Here is a 21,154-nt window from a genome sequence, read left to right on the forward strand (position 1 = left end):
TTTAGTTATAATAACTTCTGATTCTCAAGGAATATGTATTGTTTAACCTTTGTGATTAACATAGGATCTACTTAGAGAGATTCTTAAACTGTTAATAGTCTGTTCCCTACTGAACAGCAAATAACTTCAGGATCTGTTCATCAATCCTGCCTAAAACAAATATTATGACTGCAAAGCAGTGCAAAAATTTCATTGTAAATACCTTTCCCTTCTTACCATTGTCTGTATCTGTTATATGTATCTATCATATCATTGTGTGAGTGCGCATGATTGTGTATATACTTTGCTTCCTATTTACCTACATATTTTTTTTAAGATTTTATTTATTTATTTGACAGAGAGAAAGATCGCAAGTAGGCAGAGATGCAGGCAGAGAGGGAGAAGCAGGTTCCCCACGGAGGAGAGAGCCTGATGTGGGACTCGATCTGAGGACCCTGAGATCATGACCTGAGCTGAAGGCAGAGGCTTTAACCCACTAAGCCACCCAGGCGTCCCTCCCTAGATATTTTTGTATAGATATGGGCATATAGTTCTTCTTAAAAAAAATTAAAAAAAATCCAATATACTATGATTCATTACTAACACTCATCAATTATTTATTCAAATTATTTTACCAATGGGAAATTCTTCAAGCTGAATTTTATGTCTCTTTGAAATATCCCCAGTATGTTTTGGGCACGTCTATACTTTCTCTTGTTAGAGATATTATAGGTTCATCATGTATCTCCCTTGCCCAGCTCTGAAATTTGCTTTTCCTCCAAGGACCCTGATATCTACTTATTAGAAAAGACAGACATATTCTTTGAATCTATTTAAATGCTTTCTCTTTTGATTGTATCTCTCTTTAAAATTTTCAAAAGCACAAGGCAATGATTTGAAGATATTATATTTCAGATAACTGTTTTACTATTATGTTAATTCTTCAAAGTGAGATGATGATTATATGAAAAAGTAACTTTCAAGGTGTAGATTATTTGCAAATTTTTATTATATTCTGGGAAATGAGAGCACAAATAATTGGTATCAAGTTACACTTTAGCCAGCAGTTTGTAATAATACTCTTTTCACTTAAACCTCATTTCCTCTGTTGGATATTAAATACTGTTAAGTATTTTATTAAGAAAGAGTTTTTGCTTGCATTTTGCATTCACTGATATGATGAATGCTTGTCAAATGCTTATTACTATTGTATTTCTTCTTGAAAACATATTCACATAAATAATCTACTTGTATATTAGAACAGAAGATGCAAAATCATATATAATACATCAATTACAGTAACTATCTGTAATCTTATTTACATTTGTCCAATTTTTCCAAAATACGTGTTTGTATGTACAGAATATATATATGTGACATTTCTGAGCATGTGCTACATATATATATATACATATATAAAATTTTTTACACTTATGAACTTAACAGAAAAATACCACACAAATGTGTTCAAATATATGTATATGTGTAAATATACATATATGTACATATTCCATATATATATTTAATATAAGACATTCCATAGTAATTGTAAAATCTTCCTTTGCTTTTAAGATTATTCAATTATGGGCGCCTGGGTGGCTCAGTGGGTTAAGCTGCTGCCTTCGGCTCAGGTCATGGTCTCAGGGTCCTGGGATCGAGTCCCACATCGGGCTCTCTGCTCCGCGGAGAGCCTGCTTCCCTCTCTCTCTCTCTCTGCCAGCCTCTCTACCTACCTGTGATCTCTCTCTGTCAAATAAATAAATAAAATATTTTAAAAAAAGATTATTCAATTACAAGTTAATATAATCAACTATATCTTACTTTAAGTTGATATTTTTATTTTATATTTTCAATACACTTACATACTTATTTACATTTGCATGTTTGATTTTTGATGTGATATGAAGATTTTTCTATCAATCTCTTTCTCCTTATTTATCTAATAAATACCAATATGCATTTAATTTTCAAACATCTATAGCTTAGGCCTATTTTAATAATACTCTTTTTGTCCAGTGATATTATATACAATATAGATTTTATAAATGTTTACCAGTATATATATATATATATGAAAATACCCCACATAATATACTAGCACATTTTGCTAGTATATTATGTGGGGTATTTTCATACCTATCTCATAACTAATATTCATGTGTCTGTGCTCTTAAGTAATATTTTACCAAGTTCCACCTAATGATTCTATTACTTCATGAAGTAAATGTAGTTACTTTATATGATTACTTTAGTCTTCTGCATATAAAGATAAATCGTCTATCTTCTTTAACACTTCTTGGTTTCTTTGTCCTTTGATCTACTCTTTTTTTGATTTATCTTTAGCTGCCACTGTGTATATCATGGAGGGTGTTATGCTGCACTTTCCACAGCATCATTTTGAAGAAACACTCCTTATCTCCACCCTAGCTGATTTTCCTACAATAGCTGACAATATTCTCCTATTCTATTCCTTATCAGCTCATTTGATCCTATTTGCAGGTTTCTGTCTTTGCAAAGTAGATCATATAAAAACATTAACAGTGCATATCATTGTATTAAAGTCACCAACTGGTTATGGGAAATTCATCATAATACGCATCAAACTAAGTCCTGGTATTTATAAAATGTTTTCTTAGTCCTTCAACATGTTTCTTTGTGAAGTTATTATTTACATGGTGTTATATCTCCTTTTGATGGCATTTCACTTGACTTCAATTCCTATAGAAATCATGAAAATGCTCATTTTTTAAAAAAATTGTTAAATGAATAACTTCAATGAATACTTTTTATAGATCCTCTTAAAAAAGTCATGTGTTATTCTGATTCATAAATATGAGTGGTTTTCTTCTGTTGGTTTCTTAATTCTGAGATATACAGTGTTTGAGTTTTAAAAATAGGTACATCATTTATGAAGATGTTAAACATATATATGTGAGCATAATGATATGTGGGAGCTAATATATCATCTAATGCTAGTCTGCTTGGAACATCATAATAAAATACCACGTATTGCATGCCTTAAATAACAGAAATTTACTGCCTAACAGTTCTGTAGGCTGGAAGTCCTAGATCAAAGGTCCAGCAGGGTCAGTTTCTGATGAAAACAATCTCCTAGCTTGCAGACAGTTGCTGTTTAGCTGTAATCCTTAAATGCCTTTTTCTCTTCTTTTGTGTGAGGAGACAAAAGAGGGCTAAGGAGGGAAGGAGCGAGATGGGGGAAGGGAAAAGAGAGAAAGAGAGGGAGAAGCAAGCCCTCTGAGGTCTCATAATAGCACTAATTCTATCAGATTAGGGCCCCATCCTTATGAACTCAACCTTAATCACTTCTTTACTCCAAATATAGTCTTGTTGTGGGGATATGACTTGCATATATGAATTCTGGGGGACATACACTCTATCCATACCATTTACTCAGTTTGTTTTTTTATAAAATATTTTATTTATTTATTTGACAGAGAGAGAGATCACAAGTAGGCAGAGAGGCAGGCAGAGAGAGAGGGAGAAGCAGGCTCCCTGCTGAGCAGAGTCCAATGCGGGGCTTGATCCCAGGACCCTGAGATCATGACCTGAGCTGAAGGCAGAGGCTTAACCCACTGAGCTACCCAGACACTCCATTTGCTCAGTTTTATATTGTTAAATATACTTTTTTAAAAAAAATACACTTTTTTTTTTAAAAAAAAAGCATTTTGTTTATATATTTGACAGAGAGAGAAAGAGTGCTCAAGCAGGGGAAGGGGCAGGTAGGCAGGGAGAAAGAGAGGGATAAGCAGGCTCCCCATAGAGCAAGGAGCCTGAAGCAGGGCTCTATCCTAGGACCCCAGAACATGAACAGAGCCAAAAGCACACTTTACCAACTGAGCCACTAAGGAGCCCCAGGACTGTGCTGTTCTTAACTATTCTCTATTTTACATTATTTTACTGGTGGGAATGCTATCTAATTCAGACCGTCTCAACTTATATAGTCCTTTGATTTTCAAATATAGGAAATCAAATCCAGCATGACCTTATGTAACCCTTCAAACACTTCTTAGAACCATGAATTTATTTATAATTCCCTAAATTAATAAAAAATTAAAGAGAAAAAAGCAGAACTTATTTCTTCTCAATGTATCTATTGAAATAAAATTTTTCTCTTTAACATAACTGAACTGTTTCATGGACAATATCTTAACACTGTTGGGATCAAAGGTATTCTTTCATTTTTAGTTTTGAAATAAGATGTTTTACTTATTGTGGTTGATTCAGACGGAATCTATCTTAACACATATCCATTCTTCACTTACACTCAACAGTAACCAGAGCTCAATCCAGAATGAAACAGGATGTTTTGTGCCTTCATATATTCATGATTTAATAGAAAGGCACAACTAAAATGAAGAGAAAACATATGGAAAAATTACAAGCTTTCTCCTAACGAACATACCACCTTGTACGTAGAATTTAGAGATATGCCAGGGTATTCCAATTAATTGCAAAATAATGTCACCCTTTCAGAATTTTTTTTTCTTCTAAGAGGCATATAAATTGATTCCATTATGCCTGCATTCTTTCTTTACCTCAGTCTTCCTCAGAGCTGCAAAGCTTTCATATCAACAAGCTAAAATATATCTATATCCTCACAATATTCTTTACATCTAATAATAATCCCAACCGTTCTTCATTTCTGCACACAGACTCTTACACCAGGCTCACAAAAATTTAAGATGCATCAGCAAAATGTTGATGTTTTCAGCTTCTTCTTTGATGGATCCCTTCACCTTCATTTTTTTTTTTTTTAAGATTTTGTTTATGTATTACAAGTAGGCACAGAGGCAGGCAGAGAGAGAGGGGGAAGCAGGCTCCCCGCTGAGCAGAGAGCCTAATGCAGGGCTTGATCCCAGGACCCTGAGATCATGACCTGAGCCGAAGGCAGAGGCTTAACCCTCTGAGCCAGCCAGACACCCCACCTTCATTCTTTAATGGAAATTCAGTGTTTACCTGAGAAAACTGCAGTCCTGGGCTGCCCTCTCAAGAAGAGATTTTGTTTTGTTCAATATTCCAATACCAGGGGTCTGGAAATGAATTTGTTTCATGCACTATTTCTAAACCAATTTATAATTTTTTTTAAACAACTACAGCTCTCTTGAAATTACTGCTAATTAGCTTTACTTATTTTTGTCAATTTCCAACATCTTGATGTTTGCCCACCAAGTTCACTATCCTCCCCTCCACCACTGTTGGTGGTGAAAGAATAATGTCATTATTCTTGAAGTCATTCACTTCCACATACGTGATTCATTTAGTACTACAACCTCCCTAGATCCAACCATCTTTTCCCCTACCTCCCCATCAAAAATCACTTACTGTTTTTACTATAGGACGTGTTATCAACAATATCTGTACCTCCTTTAAAACCTCATTTTCAATCACCCATGCCATCTTCATCACTATCCAAACATCAAGCACATATAATGAAGTACCAATACTACAGAATTTTCTTCAACCTTTTAAAACATTACAGTCAACTGGTCACTATTTATTTTTTCCATTATCTATCACTTCACTACCAGTCCTCAGTACCAGTTAGTATTACCTGGGTCAGCCCTATATAACTATTAATTTACCAATATACTTAACCATTCTATCCTTTCATTGCTTTCTCCTTGAAACAAAGAGATGAATAAAGTATTTGGATAGAAGGTAATATGGTGTGGCTTTATGAAATCATCTGTGATACTATATATCACAGTAAAGAGTTTGATGTTTATTATAAGCATGATGAAAGTCAATACAAGAAGATGAATTAAGAACTGACATATATTGAGTTGTAATTTAAAAACAGGATCCAAACAGGATCCAAACTGGTTTAAAAAGTACAAGATTAAGACTAGAAAAACCGGGTAAGAATTTTTGTAATGGTAGGCATAAAGAAAGAGTGTTATGCAGGTATTTTCACGTAAAACCTCCAGATTGAGATTGCTCAGTCTTAGTCACAGACAACCTTTATTTTTTTGGAGCGTGGTAAGCAGAATATAAAGATGAGCCACATGGAGAAATCATACATTCTATGTAAATAGCAATTTTTGCTGGTAACAAAATTTAAATCAAGAATATAAACTGGCAAGAAAGTACTATATTAAATTACATTGGAAATTTAGAATTCATACAGTTTTTACATATCTGAAGAATGGCCTGCATGGCAAAACTATTCAGGATTCAGAGAATGATAGAACATTCCTGACTACAAATCAACAGATTTGCTGATATGAGCATATATGGATAACTTTACAAAAGAATACTTTCCCAGAAGGAACATAAAATTCATGTTATTTATTTAAAAGATAAATAATTAGAATATCATTAGCCCAAACAACAGCGTAATGTGCTAGAATTTACTAAGAAGAATATACCCTACGTTGTCAAACCCTCATTTAAATATTTGTGGAAGATTTTGTTTCCTTACTAGGCATTTTATATCACAATTTCAGAGTTAGAGATAAAAATTGATGAGTATTTAAAATGTTATGTTCCATTCCATTGCTAATTATATTGAACATATAGCCCAGATTAACGTCAATTTATTAATAAGATGAGTCATAGAAATCTCATTAAAACCCATTTTGTTTTGTGTTCAGTCTCTATGATTTGGTTCAAAATCAGGCTTTATTCATCCTGAAACATAAGATGCACTGAGTTGGTATTTGACTCCATTTTGGAGTTCATTTTCTATTTATATGACAGATTCTGATAAGAATAGAAACTTACCTACTTATACTTTCATGAGAAGTATATTATTTTCCTTTAAATTAAATTTCTTTTGTATGAATCTAAACAAAAACTGGTATGATAAAGTAATATTTATAAGCTATAAAATATATAAATAAAATATGAACCAATAAGACCTCTAATGGCTTTCAAAATGTTTGATTCATACTCCAATGAATTATTAAAGAATATACTCATTTGAACTGGAAATTCATCCAGAAATTTTAATATCTGCCTAAAGAAAATAGAGTGATTTTGTTTTGAAAATTTCACTATCAATTAGAAGCTGATATTCTGTTTAAGGATAACTCTGTCAAAATTTGTGCATACCAGGAATTATAAAATTATATAATACTATATAACAAAAACATGGGCCCTTTAATGAAAATCAAAAATAGAATAGTGCTTATAAGGAAATTTGCTGTACATAAACATGCACTATTCTTAAAGTCTTTTAAATTCCTTATACATAAGCAAAAAGCACAAGAATATTAAAACTAATGTAGAAATAGAAAAACAAATCATATTTGGAAGAAAATTCCTTCAATTGGGAAAAAAATGGCTGAAAATCTAAGGAAATTGGTTTTTAAATAAAAGATTAAATTTATCAGAAGTAACAAATATCAAGGGAATACTAATACTATTATCTTATAATATATAAAAGAAAAAAGTTAGTATACAGAATCATCTCAAAATGCCCAAGAAATACTTACTGAAATGTTTGCCTTAAATCATTTTCAGATTTGCTATTTCTTTTCTACATATAATTGTGTACTGACAGTTACAAAATAAATACTTTATTAAAATTTAAAAGATGAAGTATAATATTAAATTGTTCTGTTTTCCTAAAAGTACATTTCTGACATTTTTATTACCTATCTAATAAGTTCAAAGAACCATCTGGAAAGATGATGAAACTAAATACAAAATATTATTAAAGATATTTTAAATGTAATAAAATTATAGAGCAAAATGTTTTAAATAGTTATCCATTCAAAGGTATTTATAGTTCAATAAAAACTGCATTTTCTACTAAACTCAGGGAATACAATCATGAGAAAGACCCAAGTTTCCTTTTGTGTAATAGTTCTAGTCATTAACTTCTATAAATATATTTTTTCACTTTATTGCCATGAAAATAAAAATTATCTTCCACAAATATTTTTTTGCCATAAGCTTTTAAATATTTTATCAATGTTAAGTTCAGTCTAATATCTGATGGTTTAAATACGTATTCTATGTAGTTCATTTATAAAATGGCTTATAAATTACATGGGTGATTTGGGGACCTTTGTACAATTGTAGCTTCTCTCTCGCTCCCCTCCACCCCGGCCCCCAGTAAATATCCTACTTCCGAAAGGGGACTACTATGAAACTTGTAAAATAATCGTCGTAGTCTGCTGGAACAGCTTTTTAGACATTTAACCATAAAAAGGAGAAGGAAACATATAGCCAAATCAATTTTAAATTAAATAGAGATTATTATGTGAGTACTGATTCTAATGTAAATGAGTGAAGTAGAATTCTGGTAATCAATCCTGAATATAAATAAACACCTAAAATATTTAGTGATATATTCACCCTTAGATCCTTGGATTAGCAATTTCTTTTTTTCAAATGCTGCTTTTATCAGCCCTACATTTTATAGATCCAAAAGACCAAACAATTAAGGCAGGTATTATTAGGCTATTATGTTATTGACTAAAGGACAATAAATACACTTCAGAATCCAGACCTAACTCTAAGAGGAGACATTTTACTGCTAGCATATATTCATTGTTTATCCAGTGTATAGGGTATTAACCACTTAAGTACTTTACATATTTATGGGTTTCATATGATCAGACTGAGTTAAATGGATTTTGAGAATACAGAGGTAAAGTGTCATTCTCATTACATCATATTCAGAATACATATTATCTATATGATTTATGAACCTTGGTGTTAACCTTATTCTAAAAATTGGTGGTGAGAAAGCAAAATATATAGTCACTTGAATACTATGCTGAAGTAGTATAGTATTAGGTTTCTCTACTAAGAAGTTGTTCTTTTTAACTCTTTTCTGTACTTTTATTTGAAGATTTTATTTATTTATTTGACAAACAGAGATCACAAATAGGCAAAGAAGTAGTCAGATAGGGGGAAGCAGACTCCCTGCTGAGCAGAAAGCCCAATGCAGGGCTTGATCCCAGAACCCTGGGATCATGATCTGAGCCGAAGGCAGAAGCTTTAACCCACTGAGCCACCCAGGTGCCCTCCGTATTCTTATTTGAAAGGAAGTCAACATACACAACCTATATGTAAAGGAGTGGAGAGTTTTCTTTTCCATTCTTGGAGGATATATACATAGATATTTTGGATAACTTACTTATTTGAAGGTACATAACCTTAATTCCATCTGTAAATCGACTCTTGTCACATTAAGTATAAAATCAAGGCTTAGGGTATGGATATCCCTAAGTAGGGGTGAGCATTATTCTGCCAAAATAATGGCCATCCATTTGTTTGAAAATCATTTGTTGAAAAGGCTGTCATTCACCATTGAATTGCCTTAACATCATTGCCAAAAACCAGTTAAATATAATTGTGTTTGTGTATTTCTGAGCTCCCTAGTCTATTAATCTTACTGATCAATGTATCCACTATGTCACTAGTGCCATGCTCCCCAGATTACTCTATCACTATAAGTCTTAAAATTGGGGAGTGCCAGTACTATAATTTTGTTCTTCTTCCCTGTTGGGTAATCTAGATTGTCTTAATATATTTTAGATTCAGTTTATCAACATCTACAAAATAGTTTGCAAAGATTTAGATTGGGACTATGTTGGTTCTATAGATCTAGTTAGGATAAACTTACATCTTAGCAATATTAAGTCCTCATAAACATAATAGAGATATAGATCTTCTTTGATTTGTTTTCCAGAGTTTTGTAGTATTCCACATGTAGATCCTGAGAAAGGATGAGTAACTGCCCCCCCAAAAGATGTTCACATTATAATCCACAGACTCTGTGAATGTTATGTTATATAGTAAAGGGATTTTACAGATATGATTAAATAAAAGCTCTTGAAATGGGAAGATTATACTGGATATGGTGGACACATATCATAAAAATCATAAGAACTCATAGAGGATCAGAGCGAGTAGAAGATGATATAGTCAAAGTAGGGGGTTACAATCATATGAGGAAAGACAGCCAAGGAATGTAGGAAGCCTCTAGAAAAAGATAACGTCAGGAAACAGAATCTTCCCTGAAGCTTGCTGAAGGAATGCAGCCTTGCCAAAACCTTTCTGTGTCTGTCAAATAAATAAAATCTTTAAAAAATAAAGTTTGCAAGATTTTGTTTATTTGCGAGACAGCAAGAGTGAGAGAGCACAAGCGGGGGGAGCAGTGGAGGGAGAGAGAAGCAGGCTCTCCGCTGAGCAGAGAACCCAATGTGGGACTCAATCCCAGGACTCCAGGGATAGTGATCTGAAGTGAAGGCAGACACCTAACTGACTGAGCCACCCAAGTCACCCCTAAATTCTTTAAAATTTTCTACATAGACAATCATGTCATCTACAAAAATGGAATTTTTCCCCTATATGTTCAGTGTATCTTGCATTTCTTTTTTTTTTTTTTGCATTCCATTTTCTTATCTGTTACACTAGCTAATATTTCCAATACAACAGAGCTTAGAAGTGGTGATACATAGTATGTCTAACTTTTTCCTTATGTCAAGGAAAATATATTCAGTATAAATATTAGCTGTAGGTTTTTTGTAGATGTTCTTTATTTTATATCTTTCCATCTATTCTTAATTTGCTGAGAGTTTTACCATGAATGAGTATTGTGTTTTGTTAAATACCTTTTCTGCATTGATAGGATGATTTTTCTTCTTTAGGCTACTGATGATTAGTTATGTTGGTTAGCTTTCAACTATTCTACCATCCTCAGACACTTGGAATTACTTCTATGTGTTCTTGTGTATTATTCATTTCATTCATTGTTGGATTCTATTTACTGATATTTTCTTGAGAATTTTCATCTCTAGGTTCACAAGAGATACTGGGTCTGCACTTTTTCTTATATTTATCTGGGTTTGGTAGTATTGTGATGTTGGCCTTATACTGCATGTATTAATATTGGATGATTGTTCATTCTGCTTCTATATTCTGAGAGAAAGAATAAAGAACTGGTATTATTCTTTAAATGTTAGAAGTCACCAGTGAATCCTCTAAATCCGATCTTTCCTCTTTAGAAAGTTTTAAGTTACTTACTCTATTTCTGTAATAAATATAAAGCTATTGTCTTATTTTTCTTGTGAGCTTTTAGTAATTTAAGTTTTTTAAGAAACAGTCAAATTTGAGGGCATAGAGTTATTCCTACTACTCTCTTAGAATCCTTTGGTATTCATGAGATCAGATGACCCCTTTTTCATTTAAGATATTCTTTGGTTGATCATTTCTTTTTACTTTTGCATTTATTCTGCTTCACATACTCTTGAGTTTTCCGTATCTGATGACAGGTGTTTGTCTTTTATTTTGGGAAACTTGTGGCCGTTATCTCAGATATATCTTCTGCTCCATTCTCTTTCTCTCTCCCTTTTCCTGTCCGTCTCTGTCTTTTCTGCATTCCAATTGCTTGCATGTTATACCTAATATTTTTCCATTGTTCTTGGATGCTCTTTTTTTCCCCTTATTCTCTTCACTATAATGGGAAGTTTTTAAAAAATCCAACTTATATACTGTATTTTTAGCTTCAGAGGTAGAATTTAATGATTCATCAGTTGCATACAACACCCAATGCTCAGTACTTCAAGTGCCCTCCTTAATGCCCATCCCTCAGTTACCCCCATCCTCACACCCACCTCCCCTTCAGCAATAAAAAGCTTTTGCACAGCAAAAGAAACTCTAGACAAAACTAAAAGGCAATCTATGGAATGGGAGAACATATTTGCTAATGTCTTATCAGATAAAAGACTAGTATCCAAAATCTATAAAGAACTTAGCAAACTCAACATCTCCGCACCCCTCCCCCCAAATCTAGTCAAGAAAAGGGCATAAGACATGAACAGACATTTCTCCAAAGCCAATACACAAATAGCCAACAGACACATGAAAAAAATATAATGGGAAGTTTTCATAAACGTATTCTCACACTTATTGAATACTCATTGTATTGTGTCTGGTGATCATCCCATCAAAAGCAATCTCTTTATATGACTGTGTTTTTCATTTCTACCACTTCTTTTTTATTCTTTCTTAGGGTGTCCATCTCTGCGTTTATTGTATCAGGCAATAGGAACTGAGATAAATAGGTCATAACATGAAGATTTATGTTAACCTAGCTAGAAACTCATCTGTGTTTAATGTTTCTTGTACCACTGGGTATCAGAGGTTTTGAGTTCTTCTAGTGTCTGTTTTTGTCTCCCCTACTGGCTTTGACCTTCTTATATATAGTCCAGCTCAGGGAGAATTTGTGTCATAGTCCTTTCAGCTACAATCCCCTCTTGTTATATTCTTGTTTTGTATGGTGGTAAGATGTGGGAGACATGGGTGAGCATGACACCCTTCTGATTAAATCTCAGTATTTTACTGAACCAGTGACTCATAGCTGTGATATCCAGAAGCATTATGCATGGTATATGTCTATTTATTTCCCTTTATGCAATTTTCAATCTATTTACTTGAAACCTCTAACCCTTTTTACTATTATTTTTAATTTCGTTTTTCCCAAAGGTAAGACAAAGAGGCTACAGAAGAATAAAGGAGGGACAAACACCCTTTATCCAGGACAGATAAATTTCAGAATCATGTTCTGATAAATTCTTTGCCTCCAGAAAGTAGGATTTCTCCATAATAATGACACTGTTATTGTTTCACAATGGTTAATTTCCCATGCTGCCTGAACACTCAGGGGATCTTTTCTTGGAACTTCACCTTGAGAACCTAGGAATGTTTCTGTAGCTTAAACCAGAAAGTGGGGGGGGGGGGGGCAGGGGGTGGGTATCATATTGGGGGAACCTGCCTAAACACCGTGGACCACAAGAGTTTCTCACACTCATGCTACTCCACATTCAGCTTTCAGCGATTTGTCAAAATTACCATTTAAGTATTCATAAGTTTATGGCTCTAACAATTTGTGCTTCAAACAGATGTGGTCTGTGTTTGAATGAACCTGTTCCTTCATATTGCAGGGGATCCCTTTGCCCTGAGACCACAATTCTTTAATGGGTCCAAGAAAAGTTGTTAAGCTTCAGGTTTTCTGGGCTTTTTCTACTTGTAAGGATGGAAGAGACAACTTCCAAATTTTTCACACGTCAGTGCTAAAGCTGAAAATCCTTTGATTCCTTCTTAACATCTTAAATTTGTTTTGTCCCAAATTGGCTATATTTTCCAACAAAATTTGTTATTTTTTCTACATTTTTTTAGCTTAAGTCATTACACACCCAAGTTTCTTCAGCAGTGATTTGGTTACTTCTATTTTTCACTTAGACTTGTAAAAATCTTATATATTTTCTGAACAATTATATTTTATCAAGATTTTTTAACAAATAAACATTCATTTAAGATTTATCTTATTATTTTAAGGTTCCCACTATTTATTTTACTATAGAAAATGGTTTTTGTTTTTTCTTGATTAGGTATGCACACCTTCCTCCATATGCAGTAGACTCCTAAATGAATTTTTTTCAGTTATTAACTCTATAATCTCCCTATTTTACATATTGTAATTATTTTTAAATAAGTATATATGCATACATATAACATATACATATGTACATGTATACTCAGTATTTAATAGTTATTCCCTTTACATTAATTTATAAAAACATTTAAAAAATATATATCAAATTCTACTCTCCAAATAATAATATATTTACCATTAGGATTTCTATTTTATACTTTTAAAAAAAGATTTTATTTATTTATTTGACAAGAGAGAGAGATCACAAGTAGGCAGAGCAGCAGGCAGAGAGAGGGGGGAAGCAGGCTCCCTGCTGACTAGAAAGCCCAATGGAGGGCTCAATCCCAAGACCCTGAGATTGTGATCTGAGCTGAAGGCAGAGGCTTAACCCACTGAGCCACCCAGGTGCCCCTAAACATTCAATTTTATCTTTTCTCTCTTTAGTTTTTGATGTTAATGACCACTAGAATGCAATCCTACTGCTACCCTCATCAGTCTATAAATCAATATGGATATAATCCTTTATAGAAATTGTCCAAATACATTGACTATGGTGAAATATGCAGTTCAAATTTGGATTACTCCAGGGTACTGTTGAGGGAACAGAAGGCAAGCTAAGGACAAAGCAGAAGCTGACACCCTTCAACCTCCCCCACCCACTATGTGCCATATGTGTGACATTCTTCCAAGAATCTCCAATCTTATATTAATAACTTGCTAGAGGGGAAAATAACATTAACCTGACAATGGCAAGGCCTCAAGGCCTCTGGTATCTTTTAGGTCCCCTTTAGCATATGAAAGTTCTTTTGAAACCTCCCTTTTCCTTACCTCCCCCAACCCCACAATTATTAGTCAGCAACCTCTCACAACCCTGGTGCAGAGGCTCTATCTGCCTGGTCCTGTCCTGAGCTTTAATAAACCAAAATTGTGCACCAAAGATGTCTCAAGAATTCTTTTTTGAGCATTGGCTCTGGACCTCTCCTATATTCTAAAATTTCATCAGGACCTGGGTGGCTCAGTTGGTTAAGCTTCAGCCTTTAGTTCAGGTGGTGATCCCAGGGCCCTGGGATGGAGCCCTGTATCTGGCTCCCTGTTCAGCAGGGGAGTATGCTTTTCCCTCTACTTTTGCTCCTCCATCCTGCTTATGCTCTCAATGTCTCTTGCTTTTTCTATATAAATAAATAAAAATCTTTTAAAAAGGCAAACTGGATTATGCCCATGTTTCAATGACAATTTTTATGACTTAATGTCTACCACAACTGCTCTATATCAAATTTCTTGTTTATATATACTACTATGAGAATTCATCTATTTTTAGCATAACATGTCCTGATTATTACCTTGTGTCTAAATTGCTGCTAAACTTCATTTTGTAAATTTTTTTTTGAATATGAAATTTTATACAAAACATAAAGGTCAACTTTTAAAATTGATGGTAACATTTTGGTCATAATAAAATTGTATGAAAAATATAAATATCCCTTGCATAAATTTGATAAATAAACAAAGTTATTTCCATTAAAATTTTTAAGCAGAGTTATACCTAAGGCTTTCAAGCATTATTTTCTAATCTTTAAAATAAATGGATAACTGTCTTATCTGAAAACTGTCAGGACTCAGTAGCTTTAAGAAATATTAACATATTTTCATTTCCAATGTGTTCAATTTTTGTAGAAATATCTGACAAATGAATAAATAAACAGCACAGCAAAACTTTTAGGGTTTTGGTTTAAGGACCTGTGAACACTAGTAAATTTTAGTGCCATTTACGTTCTTCCCAGAATCATTATCACATAAATAATCTTTGTGAAGTGCTTACATAAAGACACTTTTTCCCGAAGGGAAAATATTTTTAAAGTTAATATAACTTTGATAAGTATATATTAATTTAAAAAATTTTGCTTTAAATAACATCAAAAAATTATGTCTGTACATACTAACAATGTTAATTATGTAGGAAATATCCCCAAAATTACAATGGAGGGATAAATGTTTTAGGCCTTAATATAATGACTGCTATTTAGTTTACAAAATAGTAAAAGTTATTTGCACATTCCTGGGCACAAATAAAGTTTCCTTTATTCCACACCTTACCAGAGTATTTTTTAAGTTTCTGCCAAATTATGTGTTAGGTTTTTTTTTTTTTTAACTTTTAATGTTCATTTTCCTCTTTCTAGTAATATTAAACATCAGTTACTTTATTTTTTGGCCAGTTGCATTCCCATTTTTGTGCCTGTATATCATTTATTTACCGTTTTTTCCCCCTGCTTTTTTTCTTCTTAATAGAAAATCTCTGGGAAAAAGTATTAAAAATACTGAGAGATTAGAACTTCTGAGAAGGTGGTGGAATAGGAGGATCCTAAGCTCACCTCCTTTCAGTGATACACCTAGGTAACATAAACGTCAGTGTAAATAACCCAGAAAATGACCTGGAACCTGGCAGAAGACTGTCCACAGTTAATCTTAGAGAAGAAGCCACATTGAAAATAGTAAGAAGGGCAGAGGCACAGTTGGGAACGAAAATGACCCTCAAGACTGTCCATGGGAAGGAAGGATGCCACAAGTATAGAGAAATGCCCACAATAGGCACCCCATGTACAGGAAACCTGTACTAGTACTGGGAAGACAACATTTGGCTTAGCCTCACAAGTTTTTGTAATCAGTGGTAATTAGGACCTGGAACTTTAAAAAATCAGACTTGGCTCTAGGAGAATCAAATGGAGTTAGAGAACTAAGATCAGGCTCTTAAAGATATAGCATAACAAACAACCCCACTGAGATAAAGGATAGAAGTAGCTGTTTGAAAAATTATGTGGGTTTTCAGTTGGGAGATTTATTTAATAATCTCAAGTGTTTGCTGGAGGGATAAGGATCTTTAGGAGACATCTCCAAGTTCAAAAGAGCTAGTGGGCACCATTTCCCTCATCTACTGCCCAACGTAGATACACTGATAATTGTAGGAACCAGCACTAACACTTTCCATCTAGTTTGGTAACAGGACCCCACCCTTGTATTCTCTGCAGGTGGAAGTGTTCTCCAGAACACTGGTGGAAATGTTCTCCAAAGCAGCTCTAGGTGACATCCTATAGCAAACCAGCAGAAATCTTTCTTAAACCTTGCAGCCCTGACAGGGGCCAGCAACATTCCAAAGTGACTTTTGCCCCAGGATAGAGGAAGATAATCACACACACCAGCTCCACTAAAGCCTCACCAGTGGGCTGGGAGAAGACATCTGGTCTGATAGCTGGCATGCCACCAACAAAAACATATTGGGGGACAACCTGAAGTTGTCCATTCCTGAAGTTCAGCATGACTGAAGCTCTGACAAATGCCTGATCTGACCCAACTCACCCAAGGTAGCCCCACATTGACCCATTAACAAACAGGGATCAAACTCTGCCCACAATAAGCAAAGAGAGCCATTGCAGGCAACTGGAATGAAGGCAAATGTGGCTCAGCCAGAATAGTAGGACACATACAACATACACAAAAGACACCTATGAAGTGCCAGGTTCTGATGGAAAGGGAACATTGCACTGCAGGGCACTGTCCTCTTCTTTATAAATACAGCCTTCAAGAGCAGGAGACATAGCTGACTTTTTAAAAAGATTTTATTTATTTGTCAGAGACAGAGAAAGTGGGAGAGAGATCAGAAGCAGGGGGAGCTGCAGGCAGAGGGAGAAGGAGGCTCCCTGCTGAGCAAGGAGCCCAATGCAGGACTCTACCCCAGGACCCTAAGATCATGGCCTGAGCTGAAGGCAGACATTTAACTGACTGAGCCACCCAGGCACCCCGGTGACTTTCTCAATATACAGAACAGATAGAGTTACACAAAATGAGGAAACAAAGGAATATGTCCCACATGAAGAACATGTTGAAGAAAAAAAAAAAAAAAGAAAGAAGAAACATAGCAAAAGAGCTAAATGAAATTGATAACATGTCTCAGAAAATTTAAGTATGGCCATAAAGATACTAGTGTTGAGGAAAGAGTGGAGGATCTCAAAGAGATCCCCAACAAAGAAGTAGAAAGTATTAAAAAGCAGCAATTGGAGATGAAGATCTCAATAATGGAAATAATTTTAAAAAATACACTAGAAGAATGAATAGTAGACTAGAGGAAGCAGAAGAAAGGATCAATGACCTAAAGGACAAAGTAATGGAAAACAAGTTGAACAGGAGAAAGAAAGAAAGAATAAAAAAAATGAGAATAGATGAGGGGCACTCAGTGACACCATCAAGCATAACATTTGAATTATAGGGATCCCAGAGGGAGAAGAGAGAAAAGGACATATAAATTTTATTTGGGGATAGGATAGGTAAAAATTTCCTTGATTTGGGGAAAGAAACTAATTCAGATCCAAGAAGCACAGAGAGCCCCCAACAAAAATCAACCAAAGGAGGTCTATACCAAGACACATGATAATTAAGATGGCAAAAAATAGTGAAGAAGTGATAAATAGAGAATTATAAAATCATCAATAGAAAATAGTTAAATCCAAGGAAAATATCATAAGGCTAAGAAATGATTTTTGGCAAATACTTTGTAGGCTGGAAGAGAGAACACGTTATATTCAAACTGCTGAAAAGAAAAACCTATAACCAAAAATTCTCTATTTAATAAATCTACCATTCAGAGTAGAAGGAAAGATAAGTAGTTTTCCAGACAAACATATGTTAAAGGAATTAATTGCCACTAAGCTAGCCTTACAAAAAATGTTAAAGGGGAATCTTTGAGGCAGGAATAAGAAAAGTAGGAAGCAAAAAAGCAGTAAAATTATATCTGTAAAAATCAGCCAAAGGAGTCACAAACTAAAAGGAAGCAAAGTGGAACACTATATACCTAAACCATGGTGGGGAATAAATAAAATGCTAATGCTTTTAGAATGAGTTCAAGTTTCAACTTTAAGTGACCATCAACTTAATATAGACTGCTATATATATGTCATATAAAAATATAATGGTAACCACAAATCAAAAACCACTAACAGATATGCAAAAAAATAAAGAGAAAAAAAATCAAGTATATCAAAGAAAGTAGCAAACCATCAGACAAAAGTGGAAAAGAAGAGAGAAGAACTAAACAACAACAGCAACAACCACCACAAAAGTAAAAAGTGGCAGTAGGTACATACCTATCAATAATTACTTTCAATGTAAATGGCCTAAATGCTCCAATCAAAGACAGAATAACAAAATGAATTTAAAAAGTAATACCCATCTATGTACTGCCTATAAGATATTCACAAAGACCTAAAACCAGATTGAAAGTGAAAGGATGGAAAAGCACATAGCATGCAAATAGAAGTGAAAAGAAAGCCAGAGTAGCAATATTTATATAAGCCAAAAGAAACTTTAAAACTAAGACTGTAGGGGCAACTGGGTGGCTCAGTGGGTTAAAGCCTCTGCCTTCGGCTCAGGTCACGATCCCAGGCTCCTGGGATCAAGCCCTGTGTCAGGCTCTCTGCTCAGTGGGAAGCCTGCTTCCTCTTCTCTCTCTCTCTGCCTGCCTCTCTGCCTACTTGTAATCTCTGTCAAATAAATAAATAAAATCTTAAAAAAAAAAAAAAACTAAGACTGTAACAAGAGAAAAAGTAGGACCCTATATAATCATAAAGGAGAAATCCAACAAGAATATATAATTGTAAATATTTATGTGCCCTAGATGGAAGAACTCAAATACATAAACCAGACATTAACAAACATAAACAAACAAAAAACATAAAGGAAGTAATAAACAGTAGGGGACTTTAACACCCCATTTACATCAACAGATAGATCATCCATACAGAAAATCAGCAAGGAAATACTAGCTATAACACATTGGACTAGTTGGCTCTTACAGATATATTCACAGCATTCCATACTAAAACAGTAGAATACACATTCTTTTCAAGTATACAAGGATCACTCTCCCAAAGAGATCACGTTAGGTCACAAAACAAGTCTCAACAAATTCAAAGACTAATGCAATACCATTCATCTTTTTCCAACGATGATGTTTATGAAACTGGAAATCGATAAGAAATAATCAGGAAAGAACACAATACATGAGGAAGTTAAACAACATGCTACTAAACAATGAATGGGCTAACGAAGATATCAAAGAGGAAATAAAAAAATAGATGGACACAAATGAAAATAAAAACATGATGGTCCAAAATCTTTGGGCTACAGCAAGGTCGTTCTCAGATGGAATTTTATAGCCATACAGGTTTATCTCAAGAAGCAAGAAAAATCTCAAAAAAACAACTTAACACCTAAGAGAGAAAGAAAAAGAAACAAAACCCAAAACCAGTAGCACGAAGGAAATAATACAGATTACGATAGAAATAAAGTACAAACTAAGAAAACAACAGAACTGATCCATGAAACCAGGAGCTAACTCTTTGGAAAGATCAATTATATTGAGAAACTTATAGCTAAATTCATTTAAAAATATAAAAATAGAGAGAAAGAGAAAGAGAAAGAGAACACACATAAAATCAAAAATGGAAAAGGAGAAAAAATAACCAACCACACAGAAATACAAAGGATACGAGCATATTATGAAAAAAATATATGCCAACAAATTGGACAACCTAGAAGAAATGGATAAATTCTTAGAAACATGTAAATTTCCAAAATTGAATCAGAAAAAAATAGAAAATTTGAACAGAACAATTACCAACAATGAAATGGAATCAGTAAGGGGAAAAAAAAAAACCAACAAACAAAAATCCAAGACCACATGGCTTCATAAGTGAGTTCTACCAAACATTCAAGAAACAGTTCATACCTATTCTTCCCTAACTACTCCAAAACATAGAAGAGGTAGGAATACATCCAAATTTGTCCTAGGCCAGAATCATCCTGATACCACAACTAGACAAAGACATTACAAAAAAAGAGAAGTAAAGATCAATATTTCAAAAGAAAATAGATGCAAAAATGGTCAACAAAACATTAGCAAACAAAATCCAACCATATATTAAAAAAAAAAACATTCACCATGCTCAAGTTGGATTTATTCCTGGGATGCAATTGAGGTTTGATATTTGAAAATACATCACAACAACAAGAGAAAGGATAAAAAAAACATGTAATTATTTCAATAGACACAAGAAAAACATTTGATAAAGTACAACATCCATTCATAATAAAACTCCTCAATGAAGTAGGTTTTTAGGGAATATACCTCAACATTAAAAAAAAGACCAACATGAAAAATCCACAGCTAACATCATACTCAATGGGAAAAAAAAAACAGATTTTTCCCTAAAGTCAGGACAAGATAAGGATAGCAAAACTTATCATTTTTATTCAGCATGGAACTGGAAGTCCTAGCCACAGCAATCAGACAACAAAAAGAAATAAAAGGCATCCATATCGGTAAAGAAGAAGCACTTTCACTATTTGCAGATGACATGATACTATATATAAGAAACCCCAAAGTCTACAAAAAAACTAATAGAACTGATAAATGAATTCAGTAAGTTCACAGGATATAAAATCAGTGTATAGAAATGTGTTGCATTTCTGTACTCTAAAAATTAAGTAGCATAAAAAGAAATGAAGAAAACAATTCCATTCAGAATTGCATCACAAATAAAATACTTATTTTTTTATTTAATTTTTTAATTTTTTATAAACATGTATTTTTATCCCCAGGGGTACAGGTCTGTGAATCTCCAGGTTTACACACTTCACAGCACTCACCAAAGCACATACCCTCCCCAATATCCATAAACCCACCTCACTTCTCCCAACCCCCCTCCCCCAAGC

This window comes from Mustela putorius, unplaced genomic scaffold, assembly GCF_011764305.1.
Source record: "Mustela putorius furo isolate JIRA1106 unplaced genomic scaffold, ASM1176430v1.1 tig00003898_pilon_pilon_pilon, whole genome shotgun sequence".
Taxonomy (NCBI): domain Eukaryota; kingdom Metazoa; phylum Chordata; class Mammalia; order Carnivora; family Mustelidae; genus Mustela; species Mustela putorius.